The following is a 21,405-nucleotide window of genomic DNA, read 5'->3' as shown; positions in this document are numbered from 1 at the left end:
CACCTGACGCGGAGTCCAAGATATTGCGAGAAGCAAAATTCAAGCAAGCGTAAAAGATTTGTATAATCATCCACAAACTCAAACCATGAGCGGGACAATTTCTAATCATTAACTTCATCCTCTCCCAAGATTGTGCAACCTGTTCATGATCAAGTTGCTTGTAATTCATGATATTGTTACATAAGGAGATAATCTTAGCCGGCGGAAAATACTTGGATATGTAAGCATCTTTGCACTTATCCCAAGAAACGATACTATTTTTAGGCAAAGAAGAAAACCAAGTTTTTGCGCGATCTCGCAACGAGAAAGGAAAAAAGCTTCAACTTAATCACGTCATTATCCACATCTCTTTTCTTTTGCATATCGCAAAGCTCAATGAAGGTATTGATAAGGGATGCGGCATCTTCACTAGGAAGGCCAGAGAATTGCTCTTTCATAACAAGATTCAGCAAAGCTGCATTGATTTCATATGATTCCGCACTAGTGGCGGGAGCAATCAGAGTACTAATAAAATCATTATTATTGGTACTCGAGAAGTCGCAAAGTTTGGTGTTTTCAACCGTGATGACTTCAACAAACAAACAAGCAAGCAAGAAAACCGGCAAAGGAAAATAGCAAAAAGGCAAAAGGCAAAAGAAAACGACAAAGGAGAAAGGCAAATGAAAATGGCAAATGTGAAGTACGTGAGAGGAAAACGAGAGGCAACTGACAAGAAAGGTAAATGCAAGAGATGAGTTTTTAAACCTACTTGGATAGATCTCTCCTTTCCCGTCAACGGCGCCAGAAATACTTCTGCTACTGCAACAAAAGACCTTCCAACGGTGCCAGAAACAAGTGTGCTGACGGGAGACTATTCTTGTCTTGATACTCCTCAGCAATGGCACCAGGAATCTTTCTGCTACGGCTACGCCTTTAGGGACTTCCTTGGAAAATATGCAAAGAATTCCCCCGTGGCCTTGGAGCCTTGCGTTGGTGTTCCCTCGAAGCGGAAAGGGTGATGTAGCACAGCGGCGGTAAGTATTACCCTCAGTTTTGAGAACCAAGGTATCGATCCAGTGAAGGATTGTCACAAGTACCTGCACAAACACAAAGAACTTGCACCCAACGCTATGAAGGGGTTGTCAATCCCTTATAGATTGTTTGCAAAGTGAGAACTGAAAGCAAAAAGAAACAAAGCAAAGTAAAAGCGAAAGTGGAAACGATAGGTGTGAATAGACCCGGGGGCCGTAGTGTTCACTAGTGGCTTCTCTCATGAAAGCAAGTAGACGGTGGGTGAACGAATTACTGTCGAGCAATTGATAGAACCGCGCAAAGTCGTGACGTGGCAATGATTATATCTGTAGGCATCACGTCCAAAACAAGTAGACCGATACTTTCTGCATCTACTACTATTACTCCACACGTCGACCGCTATCCAGCATGCATCTAGTGTATTAAGTTCATGAGAATAGAGTAACGTCTTAAGCAAGATGACATGATGTAGATGGACAATCTCATATCTACGATAAAATCCCATCTTGTTACCCTTGATAGCAACAACATGATGCGTGCCTTGCTGCCCCTTGTGTCACTGGGAAAGGTCACCACACGGTATGAACCCAAAACCAAGCACTTCTCCCATTGCAAGAATCATAGATCTAGTTGGCCAAACAAAACCCAAGACTCGGAGAGACTTACAAGGATATCAAATCATGCATATAAGAAATCAGCAAAGACTCAAATATATATCATAGATAATATGATCACAAATCCACAATTCATCGGATCTCGACAAACACACCGCCAAAGAGGATTACATCGGATAGATCTCCGTGAAGATCATGGAGAACTTTGTATTGAAGATCCAAGAGAGAGAAGAAGCCATCTAGCTACTAACTACGGACCCATAGGTCTGAAGTGAACTACTCACGAGTCATTGGAGGGGCGATGATGTTGATGTAGAAGCCCTCCAACTCCAAAGTCCCCTCCGGCAGGGCACCGGGAAGGGTCTCCAGATGAGATCTCGCGGAAACGGAAGCTTGCGGCGGCGGAAAAGTGTTTTCGTGGATTCCCCTATTTTTCTGTATTTTAGGGAATATATAGCTGAAGGAGCTAGGTCAGGGGGGGCAGGGATGCCACAAGCCTGGTAGCCGCCGCCCCCCTTGGTGGCGGCTACAAGGCTTGTGGGGCCCATGTGGCTCTCCTGCCTTGGCCCTCAAGTCCCCTGATCTTCTTCCGTTCTGGAAAAATTTATTTCGGGGATTTTATTCCGTTTGGACTCCGTTCCAAAATCAGATCTGAAAAGAGTCAAAAACACAGAAAAAACAGGAACTGGCACTTGGCACTGAATTAATAAGTTATTCCCAAAAAAGATATAAAAGGTACATAAAACATCCAAAGATGACAAGATAACAACATGAAACCATAAAAAATTATAGATACGTTTGAGACATATCAAGAACCAAGGCAGAGGCCACCAGTGGAGGCCACAAGCCCCCTAGGCGCAGCCACGGGCCCGGCGCCTAGCAGGCTTGTGGGCCCGCTGTGGCTTGTCTGCCCTACCTCTTCCGCCTATAAATTCCCGAAAAATCCAAAACTATGGGAGAGATCCACGAAAATACTTTTCCGCCACCGCAAGCTTCTGTCTCCGCAAGATCCCATCTAGGGCACGTTCTGGTGCCCTGCCGGAGGGGGGGATTCAGATACGGAGGGCTTCTTCATCAACATCCGATGATGCGTGAGTAGTTCACCATAGACCTTCGGGTCCATAGCTAGTAGCTAGATGGCTGCTTCTCTCTCTTGGATCTTCAATACAAAGTTCTCCATGATCTTCATGGAGATCTATCTGATGTAATCTTCTTTTGCGGTGTGTTTGTCGAGATCCGATGAATTGTGGATTTATGATCAGATTATCTATGAATCTTATTTGAGTTTCTTCTGATCTCTTATATGCATGATTTCATATCCTTGTAATTCTCTTCGAGTTGTGGGTTTTGTCTGGCCAACTAGATCTATGATTCTTGCAATGGGAGAAGTACTTGGTTTTGGGTTCATACCGTGCGGTGACCTCACCCAGTGACAGAAGGGGTAGCGAGGCACGCATCGTGTTGTTGCCATCAAGGGTAAAATGATGGGGTTTTCATCATTGGTTTGAGATTATCCCTCTACATCATGTCATCTTGCTTAAAGCGTTACTCTGTTCGTCGTGAACTCAATACACTAGATGCATGCTGGATAGCAGTCGATGTGTGGAGTAATAGTAGTAGATGCAGAAAGTATCGGTCTACTTGTCTCGGACGTGATGCCTATATGCTAGATCATTGCCTTAGATATCGTCATGACTTTGCGCGGTTCTATCAATTGCTCGACTGTAATTTGTTCACCCACCGTGATATTTGCTATTATGAGAGAAGCCTCTAGTGAACACTATGGCCCCTAGGATCTACTCCACACCATATATTCAGCCTTACACTTTTTACTTCGTTGCACTTTCCGCCGTGAGATCTCACTTTGCAAACAATCTTGAAGGGATTGACAACCCCTTTGAAGCGTTGGGTGCAAGCTTGTTTGTGTTTGCGCAGGTACTTTGGACTTGACGAGACCCTCCTTCTGGATCGATACCTTGGTTCTCAAACTGAGGGAAATACTTACTGCTCCTGTGCTGCATCGCCCTTTCCTCTTCAAAGGAAAAACCGACGCAAACCAGAGAAGTAACAAGAAGAATTCCTAAGTGCCAGGGAAGGACTTTTGTTGCCGTAGCAGAAGAATTTCTAGCGCCGTTGCCGGGGAGGAAGATCAAGTCAAGAACTCATCCAAGTAGGTGTCGTAAACTCATCTCTTGCATTTACTTTGTTTGCTAGTTGCCTCTCGTTTTCCTCTCCCCCACTTCACCAATTTGCCTTTTTCGTTCGCCTTTTCGTTCGCCCTTTTTCTCGCCCGCTTTTTGTTTGCTTGTGTGCTTGCTTGCTTGCCGAAGTCACCATGAAAGAAAATACCAAACTTTGTGACTTCTCGAATACTAATAATAATGATTTTATTAGTACTCCGATTACTCCCGCCACTAGTGCGGAGTCATACGAAATCAATGTCGCTTTGCTGAATCTTCTTATGAAAGAGGAATTCTCTGGCCTTCCTAGTGAAGATGTCGCATCTCATCTCAATACCTTCATTGAGCTTTGCGATATGCAAAATAAAAAAGATGTGGATAATGACGTGATTAAATTGAAGCTTTTTCCTTTCTCGTTGCGAGATCGCGCAAAAACTTGGTTTTCTTCTTTGCCCAAAAATAGTATCGATTCTTGGGATAAGTGCAAAGATGCTTATATATCCAAGTATTTTCCGTCGGCTAAGATCATCTCTCTCCGTAATGATGTCATGAATTTCAAGCAACTTGATCATCAACATGTTGCACAAGCTTGGGAGAGAATGAAATTAATAATTAGAAATTGTCCCGCTCATGGCTTGAGTCTTTGGATGATTATTCAAATCTTTTACGCTGGCTTGAATTTCGCTTCTAGAAATATCTTGGACTCCGCCTCAGGTGGAACGTTCATGGAAATCACGTTAGGAGAAGCGACAAAGCTCTTAGACAACATCATGACGAACTACTCTCAGTGGCACACTGGAAGGTCACCTACTAGTAAGAAGGTACATGCTATAGAAGAAATTTACTCGTTGAGTGCTAAGATGGATGAGTTAATGAATTTGGTTGCTAGTAGAAGTGCTCCTTTGGATCCTAATGATATGACTTTGTCTTCTTTGATTGAGATTAGCAACGCTAGCTTGGACGTTAATTTTGTTGGTAGGAATAACTTTGGCAACAACAACGCTTTTAGAGGAAACTATGTTCCTGGGCCTTTTCCTAGTAACTCCTCTAATAACTTTGGCAACTCCTATAACAATACTCATGGAAATTAACATTGATTACCCTCTGATCTAGAGAGTAATATCAAAGAGTTCATCAACTCTCAAAACATTTTCAATGCGTCCATAGAGGAAAAACTACTCAAAATTGACGATTTGGCTAAGAGCGTTGATAGGACTTCTTGTGATGTTGATGCTTTGAAAGTTATATGTGCTCCTCCCAAAATCAACATGGATGAAACTTTGAGAGTTATGCGTGTTTCCATGACTGAGAGCCTAGAAAGAACCGCCCAAATTCGTGCTAGACATGAATGGCTTAAAAAGGTGTGTTCTCGTGATGAGAATCACGAAGATCTTAAAGTGCTTGGTGTGACTCCCATTGAATATTTGTTTTCTTGTGTCGAACCTAATGATTATGGGGCTGTATATGAATCCACTTTGGTTGAAAAGTGCCCCAAAGATTCGGAGTCCATCTATCTTGATGCTAAAAGCATTAAAAGTGGAGTAGAAGACGTTAAAACTTTGAGTAGTAATGAAATTACTACCGTGGATTTCAAGGAATTCAATTATGATAGTTGCTCCTTGATTGAATGCATTTCTTTGATGCAATCCATTTTGAACTCTCCACACGCTTATAGCCAAAACAAAGCCTTTACCGATCATATCGTCGAAGCTATGATAAAAGCTCTTGAAGAGAAACTTGAATTGGAAGTCTCTATCCCTAGAAAGCTTCATGATGAGTGGGAACCTTCCATCAAAATAAAAATCAAAAACTATGAGTGCAATGCTTTGTGTGATTTGGGTGCTAGTGTTTCTGCGATTCCAAAGTCTTTATGTGATGTTCTGGGTTTTAATGAGATTGAAGAGTGTTCTCTTAATTTGCATCTTGCTGATTCTACTATCAAGAAACCCATGGGAAGGATCAATCATGTTCTTATTATTGCAAATAGGAACTATGTACCCGTGGATTTCATTGTGCTTGACATTGATTGCAATCCTACATGCCCTATTATTCTTGGTAGACCTTTCCTAAGGACTATTGGTGCTATCATCGATATGAAGGAAGGGAATATTAGATTTCAATTTCCTTTAAGGAAGGGCATGGAACACTTTCCTAGAAATAAAATAAGATTGCCTTATGAATGCATGATGAGGGCTACTTATGGTTTGAGCACCAAAGACGACGATACGTGATTCTATCGCTCCTATGTCTAGCTAAGGGCGTTAAACAATAGCGCTCGTTGGGAGGCAACCCAATGAATTTATCTTTTTCTTTCTGTTTTGTTGCGTCCACACTTTCATAATTCTGTTGTGATTGTGTTTTTTGTGTTTGAGCCAAGCAAATCCTTTATGACTAGTCTTGGTAATGGTTGTTTGATCCTGCTGGAAAAAGACAGAAACTTTTCGCTCACGAGATGATTTTTCATTTTTATTCACAAAGAGATTTTGAGTTGATTCTTTTTGCTGCTGATTTATATGCTTTTTTCCCAGACCGTCGTAATGTTTCAGATTTTTTGAGGTACCATAAGTATACAAAGTATACAGATTGCTACAGACTGGTCTGTTTTTGACAGATTCTGTTTTTGTTGAGTTGGTTGCTTGTTTTGATGAAACTATGGTTAGTATCGGGGGGTACTAGCCATGGAAAAGTGAGAATACAGTAGCCCATCATCAATATAGATGAAATTCAAGTTTGCTACAGTACCAAAAGAAGTGGTAGTTTGTTTTCTTGTACTAATGTTATCACAAGTTTCTGTTTAAGTTTTGTGTTGTGAAGTTTTCAAGTTGTGGGTGACGTTCTCATGGACAAAGAGATAAGGAGTGTAAAGAGCTCAAGCTTGGGGATGCCAAAGGAATCCCAAGCCAAATTCAAGGACACCAAAAAAGCCTAAGCTTGGGGATGCCCCGGGAAGGCATCCCCTCTTTCCTCTTCAATCCATCGGTAACATTACTTGGAGCTATATTTTTATTCACCACGTGATATGTGTGTTTAGAGCGTCTTATATCTTAGGAGTCTTTTCTTTTTGTTGTGTCACAATCATCCTTGCTGCACACCTTTTTGAGAGAGAGAGAGATGCACTCATCGTGATTTTGCTAGAATGCTCATAGTGCTTCACTTATATCTTTTGAGCTAGATACTTTTGCTCTAGTGCTTCACTTATATCTTTTGAGCTAGATACTTTTGCTCTTGTGCTTCACTTATATCTTTAGAGCACGGCGGTGCGTGATTTGGTAGTTGGCTTATGCTATGAAAGTAGTCCGAAATGTGCTAGGTACCCAAAGAGGATGCAAAAACCTCCATCTTCATGTGCATTTAATAGAAAGAGAAGTTTTGATTCCTCTCAATTAGTTTTGAGACGTGGATTCGGTAATATTGAGAGTTATGTTAGTAGGGTGTTGTGAATCTAGAAATACTTGTGTTGGAGTTAGTGATTCCCGTAGCATGCACGTATGGTGAACCGCTATATTAGGAAGTCGAAGCATAATTGATCTATTGATTGTCATCCTTTGTGTTGAGGTCGGGATCGCGCGATGGTTTACACCTACCAACCCTTCCCCTTGGAGTATGCGTTTAGCACTTTGTTTCGATTACTAATAAAAACTTTTCGCAATAAGTATGTGAGTTCTTCATGACTAATGTGAGCCCATGGTATAGATGCACTTTCACCATCCACCATTGCTAGCCTCTCTAGTGTCGCGCAATTCTCGCCGGTGCACAAACCCACCAAATTCCTTCCTCAAAACAGCTGTTAGAGCATATATCTCCATATGTGGTTTTGGTAATTGATGACAATTCCTATGGACTAATGGTTGCCTTAAGTTATATTTATAGGATTTGTCCATAGGCACTTCTTGAAGTCCATTTGTCGGGTTCAAGGAGTTTATATGATGACCAAGATGTTATTCAAGGTATTATCCAAAGAATGGTCATAGAAACACTAGGTTGATCAAGATCTCAGACAAAGAGTAAATCAAGATGATCAACACACAAAGCGTATAAGATGTACCGAGAGGGATCAAGTGATCCCATGGTATGGTAAGCATTGTCCATTACGTGTTTGTGTACTAACCCATGGTCTTTGTGAGACTCTTGTGTGGGGGTTAGGTGTGCTTCCATTGGGCTTGCGTCAAAAGGAAGATCTCATACAACCCATGAAGGATGACGTCAAGTGGTGATCGTCATCAAGATTGTGGTGTGCAAGTTCAAGTGGATCAGCACGAATATATCATTGAAACTATTGTCAATGATCATGTGCTGATAAGGACAACCTCATGTGCTAACAAGGACAAGATCAAGATAAGCATTCCTGAGCACTACATGCTTGATTCTTGTGGATGTTCACATGATGGACAAATGAAGATGAATACATAAGCTAGGCTTTCCGCATTGTGTATGGGAAAGCTACTTGAAGACTTCATCATGTCTTGCTTTCAACTTGAGCCAAGAAGGAACAACAACATCAAGCTCAGGTGAAAGGGCTAACTCAAAGGTATCAGTTCCTTTGACGTTAGTTGTGCGGAGTGATGATCAGCGAATAAAAGTATACACTCAAGTATGGATCATCAGTACTCTTTTATGATTCTTGAGTCCTTAGGGATCCCGCACTATTAAGAGGGGATCACAGGTTTTGCGATGAACTTGCTCAAACTACATCATCACTTTCTGCTCAGACCACATCTCCACTGTTTTGTTGTTATCTGAAAACAGAACCAGTGCCTCGGACATCCGGCTTTCTCCGGACGTCCGAGGACCGGACGACCGACTAGTTCGGAAATCCGGAATCCTATACCAGAGAAATCAGATCCATATAACTCAGACTTCCGGCTCCCTCCGGACGTCCGAGGCCCGGATGTCCGGCCAAGTCCCGGAAATCTGGAAGCCTGCACCAGTAGAAGTTGAGTTCTATATCTCGGAAATCCGGCTCCCTCCGGACGTCCGAGCGCCGGACGTCCGACACCCGTCGGAAATCCGGAACCTACCACCAGTAGAAGTTGAGCTGTATAACTCGGATTTCCGATCCTCTCCGTACGTCCGGTGGCTGATAAATTCAAAATAGTTTCAGTCGTATCTACAGGCCTCGGACGACTGACCCCTGTCGGACGTCCGACCCCTCGCGGACGCCCGGACTTCCGACAACTGTCGGACGTCCGGACCCTGTGTGACTTAAAGTGTCCCCAACGGCTCTTTTTCTCTCCCCACTATAAATACCCCCTCCCACTTCGTGAGAGGGTTGCCCAACACAGCCTTATCCTCATAAGAACACACTTCCACCTCACACACATTTGCTCACATCAAATCTTAGATCCCAAGAGCATTTGTGAGCCCCTTTGAGAGTTGTTCCGATCAAAAGATAGATCGTCTCCCTCTCCTTCTCTCAACCCAAGCTATTTGAGATTTGAGCAAGTTTTGAGCATTCCCCGTGATCTTGTTACTCTTGGAGGTTGGAGACTCCTAGGCGGTAGGAGTTCTTCGGAGAGGAATCAATCCGTGTGATTACCCCCGGAAAAGTTTGTGAGGGTTTGGAAGCCACCTCAAAGGCTTACCACTAGTGGTTGAGAAACGCCTTCGTGGTGTTATCTCAAAGGGAGAATAGGGTGAGCCTACGTGGCGTTGGTGTGCCTTCGTGGTAACATCCACCTCTCTAACGGTGACTAGCTTCCCTCCAAGGAAGTGAACATCGGGATACATCTTCGTCTCAGTGACCTTGGTTATCCTTAACCCTAACTCCTTACTTGTGGTTTACTTGTGTTACTTGAGCATACATACATTGCATATTGTTTGTGCTCATTATATTGTGTTGGCTGTTTCTTGTACAAGATTAATCATTCAAGCATACCCTCTATATCCACACGTTCATACTTGCAGCCTTTGATATATCGTGTGATATAGTGTGATCTAGTATCTTGTGTTGTTCACCTACTTGTCGTGTGATATAGCTCAAGTAAGTTTGTGTAACTTACTTATGCTTGTTAGTAACTGCATTGTGTCCATCTCGGTAGATCGTGTTGTTGATACACGTTGCAGTGCCTAGTGCATTTAGGATTTGTGCTTGACAAGTACCCTCTTAGTTTATTTCCGCATTAGTTTCAAGCCAAATCCGAAGAAGTTTTTAAATAGCCTATTCACCCCCCTCTAGGCGTCATCGAGGTCTTTTTTCAACAGCCACCATACCTACATACTATGGCATTTTCATAGCCATTTCGAGATATATTTCCATGCAACTCCCACTGTTCCGTCTCATGACTTGTGTCGTCACTCTCATATTGCCATTGCATGATCGTACTAGATCGTTGCACATCCCGGTACACTGCCGGAGGCATTTCCTATGGAGTCATCATCATTGTAATCTTTGAGCTTTGAGTAAATAAAAAGTGTGATGATCATCATTATTAGAGCATTGTCCCATGTGAGGGAAAAAAGAGAGGCCAAAGAGCCCAAAAACAAAAAAAAGGAGAGAAAAGAGAAAAAAAAGAGGCCTAAGAGCCCAAATAAAAAAAGAGAAAAAGAGAGAAGGGACAATGGTACTATCTTTTTCCACACTTGTGCTTCATGTTAGCACCATGTTCTTCATGATTGAGAGCTTCTTGCTTTGTCACTACCATATGTTAGTGGGAATCTTCGTTTTATAACTTGGCTTGTATATTCCAATGATGGGCATCCTCAAAATTGCCCTAGGTCTTCGTGAGCAAGCAAGTTGGATGCACACCCACTAGTTTTCCTCTTGAGCTTTCACATACTTATAGCTCTAGTGCATCTCTTGTATGGCAATCCCTACTCATTCACATTGATATCTATTAATGGGCATCTTCATAGCCTATTGATACGCCGAGTTAGTGTGACCATCTCCTCCTTTTTGTCTCACAACCACCACCACACTCTATTCCACCTATAATGCTATATCCATGGCTCGCGCTCATCTATTGCGTGATAGTTATAAAAAGGTTGAGAAAGTAAGAGTGCGAAAACAATTACTTGGCCAATTCTGGGGTTGTGCATGATTTACATGAGTTGTGTGAGGATGATGGAGCATAGCCAGACTATATGATTTTGTAGGGATAACTTTCTTTGGCCTTGTTATTTTGAAAGTTCATGATTACTTTGCTAGTTTGCTTGAAGTATTATTGTTTTCATGTCAATAGCAAACTATTGTTTTGAATTTTACGGATCTGAACATTCATGCCACGTGAAAGAAGTTGCAAAGGACAACTATGCTAGGTAGCATTCCACATCAAAAATTCATTATTTATCACTTCCCTACTCAAGGACGAGCAGGAGTTAAGCTTGGGGATGCTTGATACGTCTCCAATGTATCTATAATTTTTGATTGTTTCATGCTATTATCTTGTCAAACTTTAGATGTTTTGCATGCCTTATATTTATTTTCTTGGACTAACTTATTAACTCAGTGCCAAGTGCGAGTTCTTGTTTTTTCCATGTTTTTGACCACTTTCAGAGGAGATTTTGAAACGGAGTCCAAACGAAAGAAAATCCCTGAAAAGAATTTTTTTTGGAATGGAAGAAGAGAACTTGGGAGCCAAGCCAGAAGAGCCCCATGGGCCCCACAAGCCCCCACCCCACGGCCAGGGGGCCGCGCCATCCAGGCTTGTGGGCACCCTGGAGGTCCCCTAACCTAGATCTTGCGCCTATATATTCCCAAATATTCCCAAAAGAATCAAGAGACGATCGCAATTACTTTTCCGCCGCCGCAAGCTTCTGTCTCCGCAAGATCCCATCTGGGGCACGTCCTGGTGCCCTGCCAGAGGGGGGATTCGGATACGGAGGGCTTCTTCATCAACACCATGACCTCTCCGATGATGCGTGAGTAGTTCACCATAGACCTACGGGTCCATAGCTAGTAGCTAGATGGCTTCTTCTCTCTCTTGGATCTTCAATACAAAGTTCTCCATGATCTTCATGGAGATCTATCCGATGTAATCTTCTTTTGCGGTGTGTTTGTCGAGATCCGATGAATTGTGGATTTATGATCAGATTATGTATGAATCTTATTTGAGTTTCTTCTGATCTCTCTTATGCATGATTTCATATCCTTGTAATTCTCTTTGAGTTATGGGTTTTGTCTGGCCAACTAGATCTATGATTCTTGCAATGGGAGAAGTGCTTGGTTTTGGGTTCATACCGTGCGGTGACCTCACCGAGTGACAGAAGGGGTAGCGAGGCATGCATCATGTTGTTGACATCAAGGGTAAAAATATGGGGTTTTCATCGTTGGTTTGAGATTATCCCTCTACATCATGCCATCTTGCTTAAAGCGTTACTCTATTCGTCATGAACTCAATACACTAGATGCATGCTGGATAGCGGTCGATGTGTGGAGTAATAGTAGTAGATGTAGAAAGTATCGGTCTACTTGTCTCAGACGTGATGCCTATATGCTATATCATTGCCTTAGATATCGTCATGACTCTGCTCGGTTCTATCAATTGCTCGACAGTAATTTGTTCACCCACCGTGATATTTGCTATTATGAGAGAAGCTTCTAGTGAACACTATGGCCCGCAGGATCTACTCCACACCATATTTTCAGCCTTACACTTTTTACTTCGTTGCACTTTCCGCCATCAGATCTCACTTTGCAAACAATCTTGAAGGGATTGACAACCCCTTTGAAGCGTTGGGTGCAAGCTTGTTTGTGTTTGCGCAGGTACTTTGGACTTGACGAGGCCCTCCTTCTGGATCGATACCTTGGTTCTCAAACTGAGGGAAATATTTACTGCTCCTGTGCTGCATCACCCTTTCCTCTTCCAGGGAAAAACCGACGCAAACGAGAGAAGTAAGATGAAGAATTCCTAAGCGCCAGGGAAGGACTTTTGTTGCCGTAGAAGGTGTCAACTTATCCAGTTCAAGTCTGCGATAAAGAGAGAGAGGCATAACACTAACACCGGCTCCAAGGTCGCATAAGGCAGTTCTAACGTAGTTGCCTTTAATGGAGCAAGGTATAGTGGGCACACCGGGATCACCTAGTTTCTTAGGAGTTCCACCCTTTAAGGTATAGTTAGCAAGCATGGTGGAAATCTCAACCTCAGGTATCCTCCTCTTATTAGTCACAATATCCTTCATGTACTTAGCATACAGAGACATTTTGAGCATATCCGTCAAACGCATTTGCAGAAAGACAAGTCTAATCATTTCAACAAAGCGCTCAAAATCCTCATCATCCTTTTTCTTGGATGGTTTGGGGGAAAGGGCTTAGGTTTCTGAACCCATGGTTCCCTTTCTTTACCATGCTTCCAAGCAGCGAATTCATTCTTATCGTATCTTCTATTCTTAGGCTGTGGGTTATCAAGATCAACAGGTTCAATCTCCACATCCTTATCACTGCTAGGTTGTGCATCAACATGAACATCACTATTGATATTATCATTAGGCTCATGTTCATCACCAGATTGTGTTTCAGCATCAGAGACTGAGACATCGTTTGGACTCTCAGGTGTAGCAGCAACAGGGTTGCTAGCGTGCAGGTTCCTATCATCTTTCTTCTTCTTTCTAGGATGACTAGGTGCATCAGTACTAACTCCTTGAGAATCTTGTTAAATTCTCTTTGGATGACCCTCAGGATACAAAGGTTCCTGGGTCATTCTACCGCCTCTAGTGACGACTTTGACATAATTGTCATTCAACTCATTGAGCAAGTCATTCTGAGCTTTAAGTACTTGTTCTACTTGAGTAGTAACCATAGAGGCATGTTTACTCAGAAGCTTAAGATCATTGACGTTTCTGTCCACACAAGCACTTAAATGACTAAGCATACGAGCATTCTGTTCCAATTGTCTGCTAACATAATCATTGAAACTCTGTTGTTTGGCAACAAAGTTATCAAATTCATCCAGGCATAGGCTAGCAGGTTTACCAAAAGGAATATCACTCTCATCAAACCCGCGCAGAGAATTTACTTCTACTACCTGTATCGGGTTATCGAGACCATGGATCTCTTTGATAGGTGGTAAATTTTTGACATCTTCAGATTTAATGCCTTTCTCTCTCATAGATTTCTTAGCTTCTTGCATATCTTCGGGACTAAGGAATAGAATACCTCTTTTCTTCGGAGTTCGCTTAGGAGGTGGTTCAGGAATAGTCCAAGCATTCTCATTGCACAAGATGTTATTCAATAGGATCTCAGCTTGTTCTACGGTCTGTTCCCTGAAAACACAACCAGCACAAGTATCTAGGTGGTCTTTAGAAGCATCGGTAAGTCCATTATAGAAGATATCAAGTATTTCATTCTTCTCAAGAGGGTGATCAGGCAAAGCATTCAGTAGCTGGATGAGCCTCCCCCAAGCTTGTGGGAGACTCTCTTCTCCAGCTTGAGCAAAATTGTATATTTCCTGCAAGGCAGCTTGCTTCTTATGGGCAGGGAAATATTTTTCAGAGAAGTATTATACCATATCCTCGGGGCTACGCAGACAACCAGGAGCAAGAGAAGTGAACCAAGTCTTAGCATCATCCTTTAGCGAGAAAGGAAACAGCTTGAGGATATAGTAGTGGCGGATCTTTTCCTCACTCGTGAATATGGTGGCTATATCATGCAGTTTGGTAAGATGGGCTACAACCGTTTCAGACTCATAACCGTGAAAAGGATCAGATTCGACCAGAGTGATTAACTTAGGGTCGACAGAGAATTCATAATCCTTATCGATCACAAATATAAGCGGAGTAGCAAACTTCGGGTCATATTTCATCCTAGCGTTCAGAGATTTTTCTTTCCACTTGAGCAATAATTTCTCAACATCATAGCTATCATTACACGCAAGAAAATCCTCGGCTATCTCTCCCTCCATAACATAACGTTCAGGCATATCAGGCAATGCAGGCATAGGAGAGCTAGTTCTAGCAGGCAAAATAGCAGGTTCTACTTCAATAGTATCAGCAGTTTCAGAAGTATCATTACATCTAGCAGCAACTCTAGTAATTTGTGCATCAAGGAATGCACCTAGTGGCAAAGCAGTATCAAGCATAGCATCATCAGGCAAAGCAGTATCAAGCATAGCATCATCATAAGCATCATGGGCAACAGAAGTAGCATCATCAAGCACATGCGACATATCAAGATTTCTAGCAAGAGGTGGTGTCGCAAACTTACTCATAACTGAAGGCGAATCAAGTGCAGAGCTAGATGGCAGTTCCTCACCTGTCCTCGTAGTGGAGGGCAAGACTTTAGTTCTTGGATCTATCGGATTCCTCATAGTGAATAGCAGACGTAAATCCCAAGTGACTGAGAGAATATAGTCGTGCTTCCCCGGCAACGGCGCCAGAAAAAGGTCTTGATAACCCACAAGTATAGGGGATCGCAACAGTTTTCGAGGGTAGAGTATTCAACCCAAATTTATTGATTCGACTCAAGGGGAAGCGAAAGAATATTCTCAAGTATTAGCAGTTGAGTTTTCAATTCAACCACACCTGAAAGATTTAGTGTCTGCAGCAAAGTATCAGTAGCAAGGTAGTATGATAGCAGCAGTAGCAACAGTAACCTGTAGCAGCAAAGTAACAGTAGCAGCAAAGTGACAACAGTAACAACAGAGTAACAGTAGCAGAAGTGACAGCAGTAGCGGCAAAGTAACGTAGCAAGGACCAGTAGGAAATACTCGTAGGCATTGCATCGGTGATGGATGATTATGCCGGATGTGATTCATCATGTAACAACTATAACACGGAGAGATAAGTAACTAGCTCCCGTTCGTCAATCTAATGTATGCATGTATTCCGTATGTAGTCATACGTGCTTAGGGAAAAGAACTTGCATGACATCTATTGTCCATCCCTCCCGTGGCAGCGGGGTCCTAATGGAAACTATGGGATATTAAGGTTCTCCTTTTAATAAAGAACCGGACCAACGCATTAACACTTGGTGAATACATGAACTCCTCATACTATGGTCATCTTCGGGAGTGGTTCCGGCTATTGTCACTCCGGGGTTGCCGGGTCATAACACATAGTAGGTGACTACAACTTGCAAGATAGGATCTAAAACACACATATATTGGCGACAACATAATAGGTTCAGATCCGAAATCATGGCACTCGGGCCCTAGTGACAAGCATTAAGCAAGGCAAAGTAGTAGCAACATCAATCTCAGAACACAATGGATACTAGGGATCAATCCCCGTCAAAACTAACTCGATTACATGATAGATCTCATCCAACCCATCACCGTCCAGCAAGCCTAAGATGAGATTACTCACGAACGGTGAAGAGCATCATGGAATTGGCGATGAAGGAAGGTTGATGATGACGATGGCGACTATCTCCCCTCTCCGGAGCCCAAAACGGACTCCAGATCTGCCCTCCAGATGAAGAACATGAGGTGGCGGCGCCTCAGTATCGTAAAACGCGATGAACTCTTCACCCTGATTTTTTTCCGGACGAAAGAGGTTATATAGAGCTGGAATTGGGGGCAGCGGAGCTCCGAGGGGCTCACAAGCCTGCCAGCCCCGGCTAGGGGGGCGGGCCTGGTGGGCTTGTGAGCTCCTAGCTTCGTTCCTCCAGTTGATTCTTGCACCAGTATTTTTTATATATTTCAGAAAAAATCCTCGTAGATTTCCAGGTCATTCCGAGAACTTTTATTTCTGCGCAAAAACAACACCATGGGAATTCTGCTGAAAACAGCATTAGTCCGGGTTAGTTCCATTCAAATCATGCAAATTAGAGTCCAAAACAAGGGCAAAAGTGTTCGAAAAAGTAGATACGACGGAGACGTATCAGGTCCCCACATAGTTATGCATGAATGATAATCTCTATGTAGTACAAATATAGCAATGGAGTACGAGTGTGGATCTTTCAAAAGGAATAGTAGTGTTGCCCCTTCTCTCTTTTTAGTTCATCTTTTTTTCTCTTTTTTTGTGGCCTCTTTGGATCTTTCTATTTATCTCTCATTTGTCCTCTTTGGGATCTTTTCATTTGTCCTCGTTGGGATCTTTTCCTCACTTAAGGGCAACACTCTATGTTTTACATGAAATAAAAATAGATCATCACACTTTATAAGAAGTACTCAACATAAATACAAGTGAAAACTATCATGATGTATGCAAATGTATGCCTCTGCGAGTATAGCAGGATATGCAATGATACTAGCGCGTCATGTAGCAATAATTGGGGAAAGGCCCAACTATCATGCGGCTCTACGATCAAGCTAAAGCATGTATGACATGAAGATCAAGTCATGAGATGGTGGATGTTGCATGGCAATGTATCTCGGAAAGGCTATGGAAATGCCTTAATAGGTAGGTATGGTGGTGGCTTTCAGGAAAGATATAATGAGGCTTATGTATGACAGAGCGTATCATGTCATGGGTTTGGATGCACCGGCGGAGTTTGCACCAACTCTCAATGTGAGAAAGGGCAGTGCACGGTACCGAAGAGGCTAGCAAAATATGGATGGTGGAAGTGCCAACAATCAAATACTCACATTAGTCCGAAGAAATCATACACTTATTATCGGTAACTCTCTATCTAGTTAGGAAATTCACAAAGAGACAACTACCCCGAGGAGGAGTGTTTGGGGGGTTTGGTTATCCTTGCGCATCCTCGACTCATGGTAATGTGAGGGTACTCTATGTATTCCAACCCCTCCAGAGGTTAGCGATCAATTTAGTAGCTAGAGTTCTCAACTAATTTTTAATTTTTGAAAAACACACAGATTTCCCAAAATACGACATCTATCACTAATAGGCTTAAGCTCTTGGCACCAATAGTCCAAACATTACTCAAATCAATACCTCAAAACTATTGCAAGTTACTACTATACTTAAATAGCAACCTCAAATACCTACTCATGCAAGACACACAACTCAGTGCAACGAGCCAACTCTCTAGACAAGATAAGCATGATAACTCAAGAGAGTTCCAAGGGCAACTGTGACAGCCCGAGACCGACGTTCCAGAAGATTCCCCTTTATTTCCGTTTCCGTCGTGTGATTATTTTTATTTGTTGCATCATCATTTAGTTTGCATCGTCGCATCATGCATGGCATCTTGCATCATCTGTTGCGTGTGGTGTTTTGAGTGTGTGTGCTTCAAGTGCGTTAGTAACTCCCCTTCTCTCCCCTCTTATTTCATTTTTGTGGTTTTGCTAAAGTTTCCGTTTTAACCCCTATTTAAAAATAAGGTTCGTCTTCTTTAAAAAAATCCTTTTATAAAATGTGGAGGCAATCCCTTCTGTTTCCTTTATTTTTTTCCTTATGTTTATTTTCAAAACTAGAGTCTCATTTTATTTATGAAAAGGGGTTTTATTTTTTCTTTAAAAAACAAAGGTTTTATTTTATTCTTCAACAAAAAGGTTTCATTTTATTCTTTAAAAAAAAGCCCAATCTATTTCTTATAGTTGGGGTTTATTTTTCAAGGAGCCCAAAAGAATTTATATTATTTTCTTTTGTTTAAACCTTTTTTCTTTTGCGTGTGTGTTCTGTTTTAAAGAAAAAAACTAGCAGGGAGAGAGGAGGACCCCAGGCCCCAGGCCGACCGGCCAAGGCCAACTAGCCCAACCCTAGCGCAGCCACGAGACGATCCCCATCTTCCCCTCGCCTCGACCCTCCTCCCTGTCCCTCGCCCGATCCCCTCCACCTCGGCCCCGCGCGCAGCCCATGGTTGCCGCCAGCCCCGCCGGTGCCCGTCCCCGCGCGGCCTCCCGCCATGGCCGTCTCGTGCATCGCCGCCCTCGTCCCGTGTTGCGGCGTCCCTTCGTCCCTCGCCCTCGCAAGCTCGTCGCCCCGTCGCCATGCCGTCCGTGCTGATGCCGTGCCGACCTCGCCTCCCCGCGCTGCCGACCTCGTCCGCCCCCGCCACTGGCAGCCGGTGCGCCGCACCCGCCTCGTCGCCTCCCCGCGCCCACCAGCACCGCCACGCAGGACGCCAGCCCCCACGCCAGCAGCCCTCCAGGGCCCGACCTCCTCCGTCCCCGTGCTCGCCCTACCGTCGTTCCCGCGCGGCCGCCGCCATGGCCGTTCTCTCCAGGCCCCGTGCGCGCCAAGGTAGACCTCCAGGCCGGTCTCCTCCTTCTGCCTGCTGCTTGCTGCTATTGTTTGCTGCGGCCCATGATGCTGCTTGCGCTTACTGTTGCCGAGTTTGCCTGATGTGGTGGCTAGCTTGCCTTGTTGTTAGATGCATGCTAGGCTAGTTGATGTAGCTGCTGCTAGCTTGCCTTAGATGTTGCCTGCTTTGCTGCTTGCTAGCTAATGCTTTTGCTGTTAGATGCTAGTGCCTACTGTTTGCCAGCTTGCTGCCGCCTTGCTGCTTGCTTGCGTAGCGTGTTGATTGCTGTTGCTAGATGTTGCTCTTGCTTGCCGATGATGTTCCTACTGCCTGCTAGTTGCTAGGCCATTGTAGGTTGCTAGCTAGCGTTGCTAGTTGCCGTAGCGTGCTGCTGTTGCTATTCCGCCATTGCTTGCTGGCGTTGCTTGCTTGTACTGCCGCTTGCCGTCGCCGCGTGCACCATCCCCGCCACCGTGGGTCGTCGACAAGTTCGCCGAGTACACGACGTCCTCGACGACCCCCGGACATCTTCGGAAACGTGTTCGACTACCGGCACCGAAGAACCATGAACCACAACGCCAAGAGTACGACTACCGTCGATGAGACCCGAGTACCACGGCTTACAACTACGACCACGACGACCTAAGTTCATACCGCAACGACCCGATCCCCTCCGATTCGCACGCTTCGGGATAGGAACGTTGTCGTGGCTTCGTTTCCGTCTTGTCACCGTGGATCCCTTTCGCTCGCCGTGGCGACACATGCTTCTTTTCTCTTCTTGTCGTGATGTTATGAACTCGCATGCATGACGCATTCATGGCATATATCTTGTGTTGCATGTCTCTTGTACGTAGCTCCATTCTATGTTCCGCGTGTTAACCGACTAGGATGTCAAGTAGGATCTTCACTTCACCCCTTTCCATGTTAACAACAATTTAATATTGCCATGTAAATAATCAGGAGTGAATTAAATAATTAAACGTGGAGTTTCGTCGATATGCAACTCGTTGCATATCGAGCTTCACTTAATGTGTAGTGTGATGACCCACAACTATAGGGGATCAATCATAGTCCTTTCGATAAGTAAGAGTGTCGAACCCAACGAGGAGCAGAAGACTCTGATAAACGGTTTTCAGCAAGGTAATAACTGCAAGCACTGAAAGTAGCGGTAACAAGTGATGGTGTGGTGAGGTGAAACGTAACAAGCAACAAGTAACAAGTAACAAGTAATAGCAACGGTGCAGCAAAGTGGCCCAATCCCTTTTGTAGCAGGGGACAAGCCTGAACAAAGTCTTATAGGAAGTAAAGCGCTCCCGAGGACACATGGGAATTTCTGTCATGCTAGTTTCATCATGTTCCTATAATTCGCGTTCGTTACTTTGATAGTTTGATATGTGGGTGGACCGGCGCTTGGGTACTGCCCTTACTTGGACAAGCATCCCACTTATGATTAACCACTCTCGCAAACATCCGCAACTACAAAAGAAGAATTAAGACAACGTCTAACCATAGCATTAAACTAGTGGATCTAAATCAGCCCCTTACGAAGCAACGCATAGACTGGGGTTTAAGCTTCTGTCACTCTAGCAACCCATCATCTACTTACTACTCCCCAATGCCTTCCTCTAGGCCCAAATATGGTGAAGTGTTATGTAGTCGACGTTCACATAACACCACCAGAGGAAAAGACAACATACAACATATCAAAATACCGAACGAATACCAAATTCACATGACTATTAATAGCAAGACTTATCCCATGTCCTCAGGAACAAAAGTAACTACTCACAAAGCATGGATATATTCATGACCAGAGAAGTAATGAATATCATAATGGATCTGAACATATAATCTTCCACCAAGTAAACCAACTTGCATCAACTACAAAGAGTAATCGACACTACTAGCAACCTTACGGGTACCAATCGGCGTCGTGAGACGGCGATTGGTTACAAGAGATAGACTAGGGTTTGGATAGGAGATGGTGCCGATGAAGATGTTGATGGAGATGACTCCCCTCTGACGAGAGGAGTGTTGGTGATGACGATGGCGACGATTTCTCCCTCCGGGAGGGAAGTTTCCCCGACAGGATCATCCTGCGGAGCTCTAGATTGGTTCTGCTCAAGTTCCGCCTCGTGGCGGCGGCGCCTCCTCGAAAAAGATCTCTCCTAATTTTTTTTCTGGACGAAACCCTTCATATAGCAGAAGAGGGGGGCTGGTGGGCCACCAGGGTGCCCACAAGCCCTGTAGCCGCGGCCAGGGGGCAGGCCGCGGCTACCAGGCTTGTGGGCCTGTGGCAGCCCCCTCTGCCACTTCTTTCGCCCAGTATTTTTTATATATTCCCAAAAAATTCCACGTTGATTTTCAGGGCATTTAGAGTTGCACGGAATAGAGGACTCAGATTTGCTCCTTTTCCAGTCCAGAATTCCAGCTGCCGGTATTCTCCCTCTTCAAATAAACCTAGCAAAATAAGAGAGAAAAGGCATAAGTATGGTACCACAAAGTATAATAACAGTCCATAAAGCAATAAATATCAACATGAAAGCATGATGCAAAATGGACGTATCAACTGCCCCAA

The sequence above is a fragment of the Hordeum vulgare genome, chromosome 3H (genome assembly GCF_904849725.1).
Source record: "Hordeum vulgare subsp. vulgare chromosome 3H, MorexV3_pseudomolecules_assembly, whole genome shotgun sequence".
Classification (NCBI taxonomy): Eukaryota; Viridiplantae; Streptophyta; class Magnoliopsida; order Poales; family Poaceae; genus Hordeum; species Hordeum vulgare.
Note: the sequence above shows the minus strand (reverse complement) of the source record.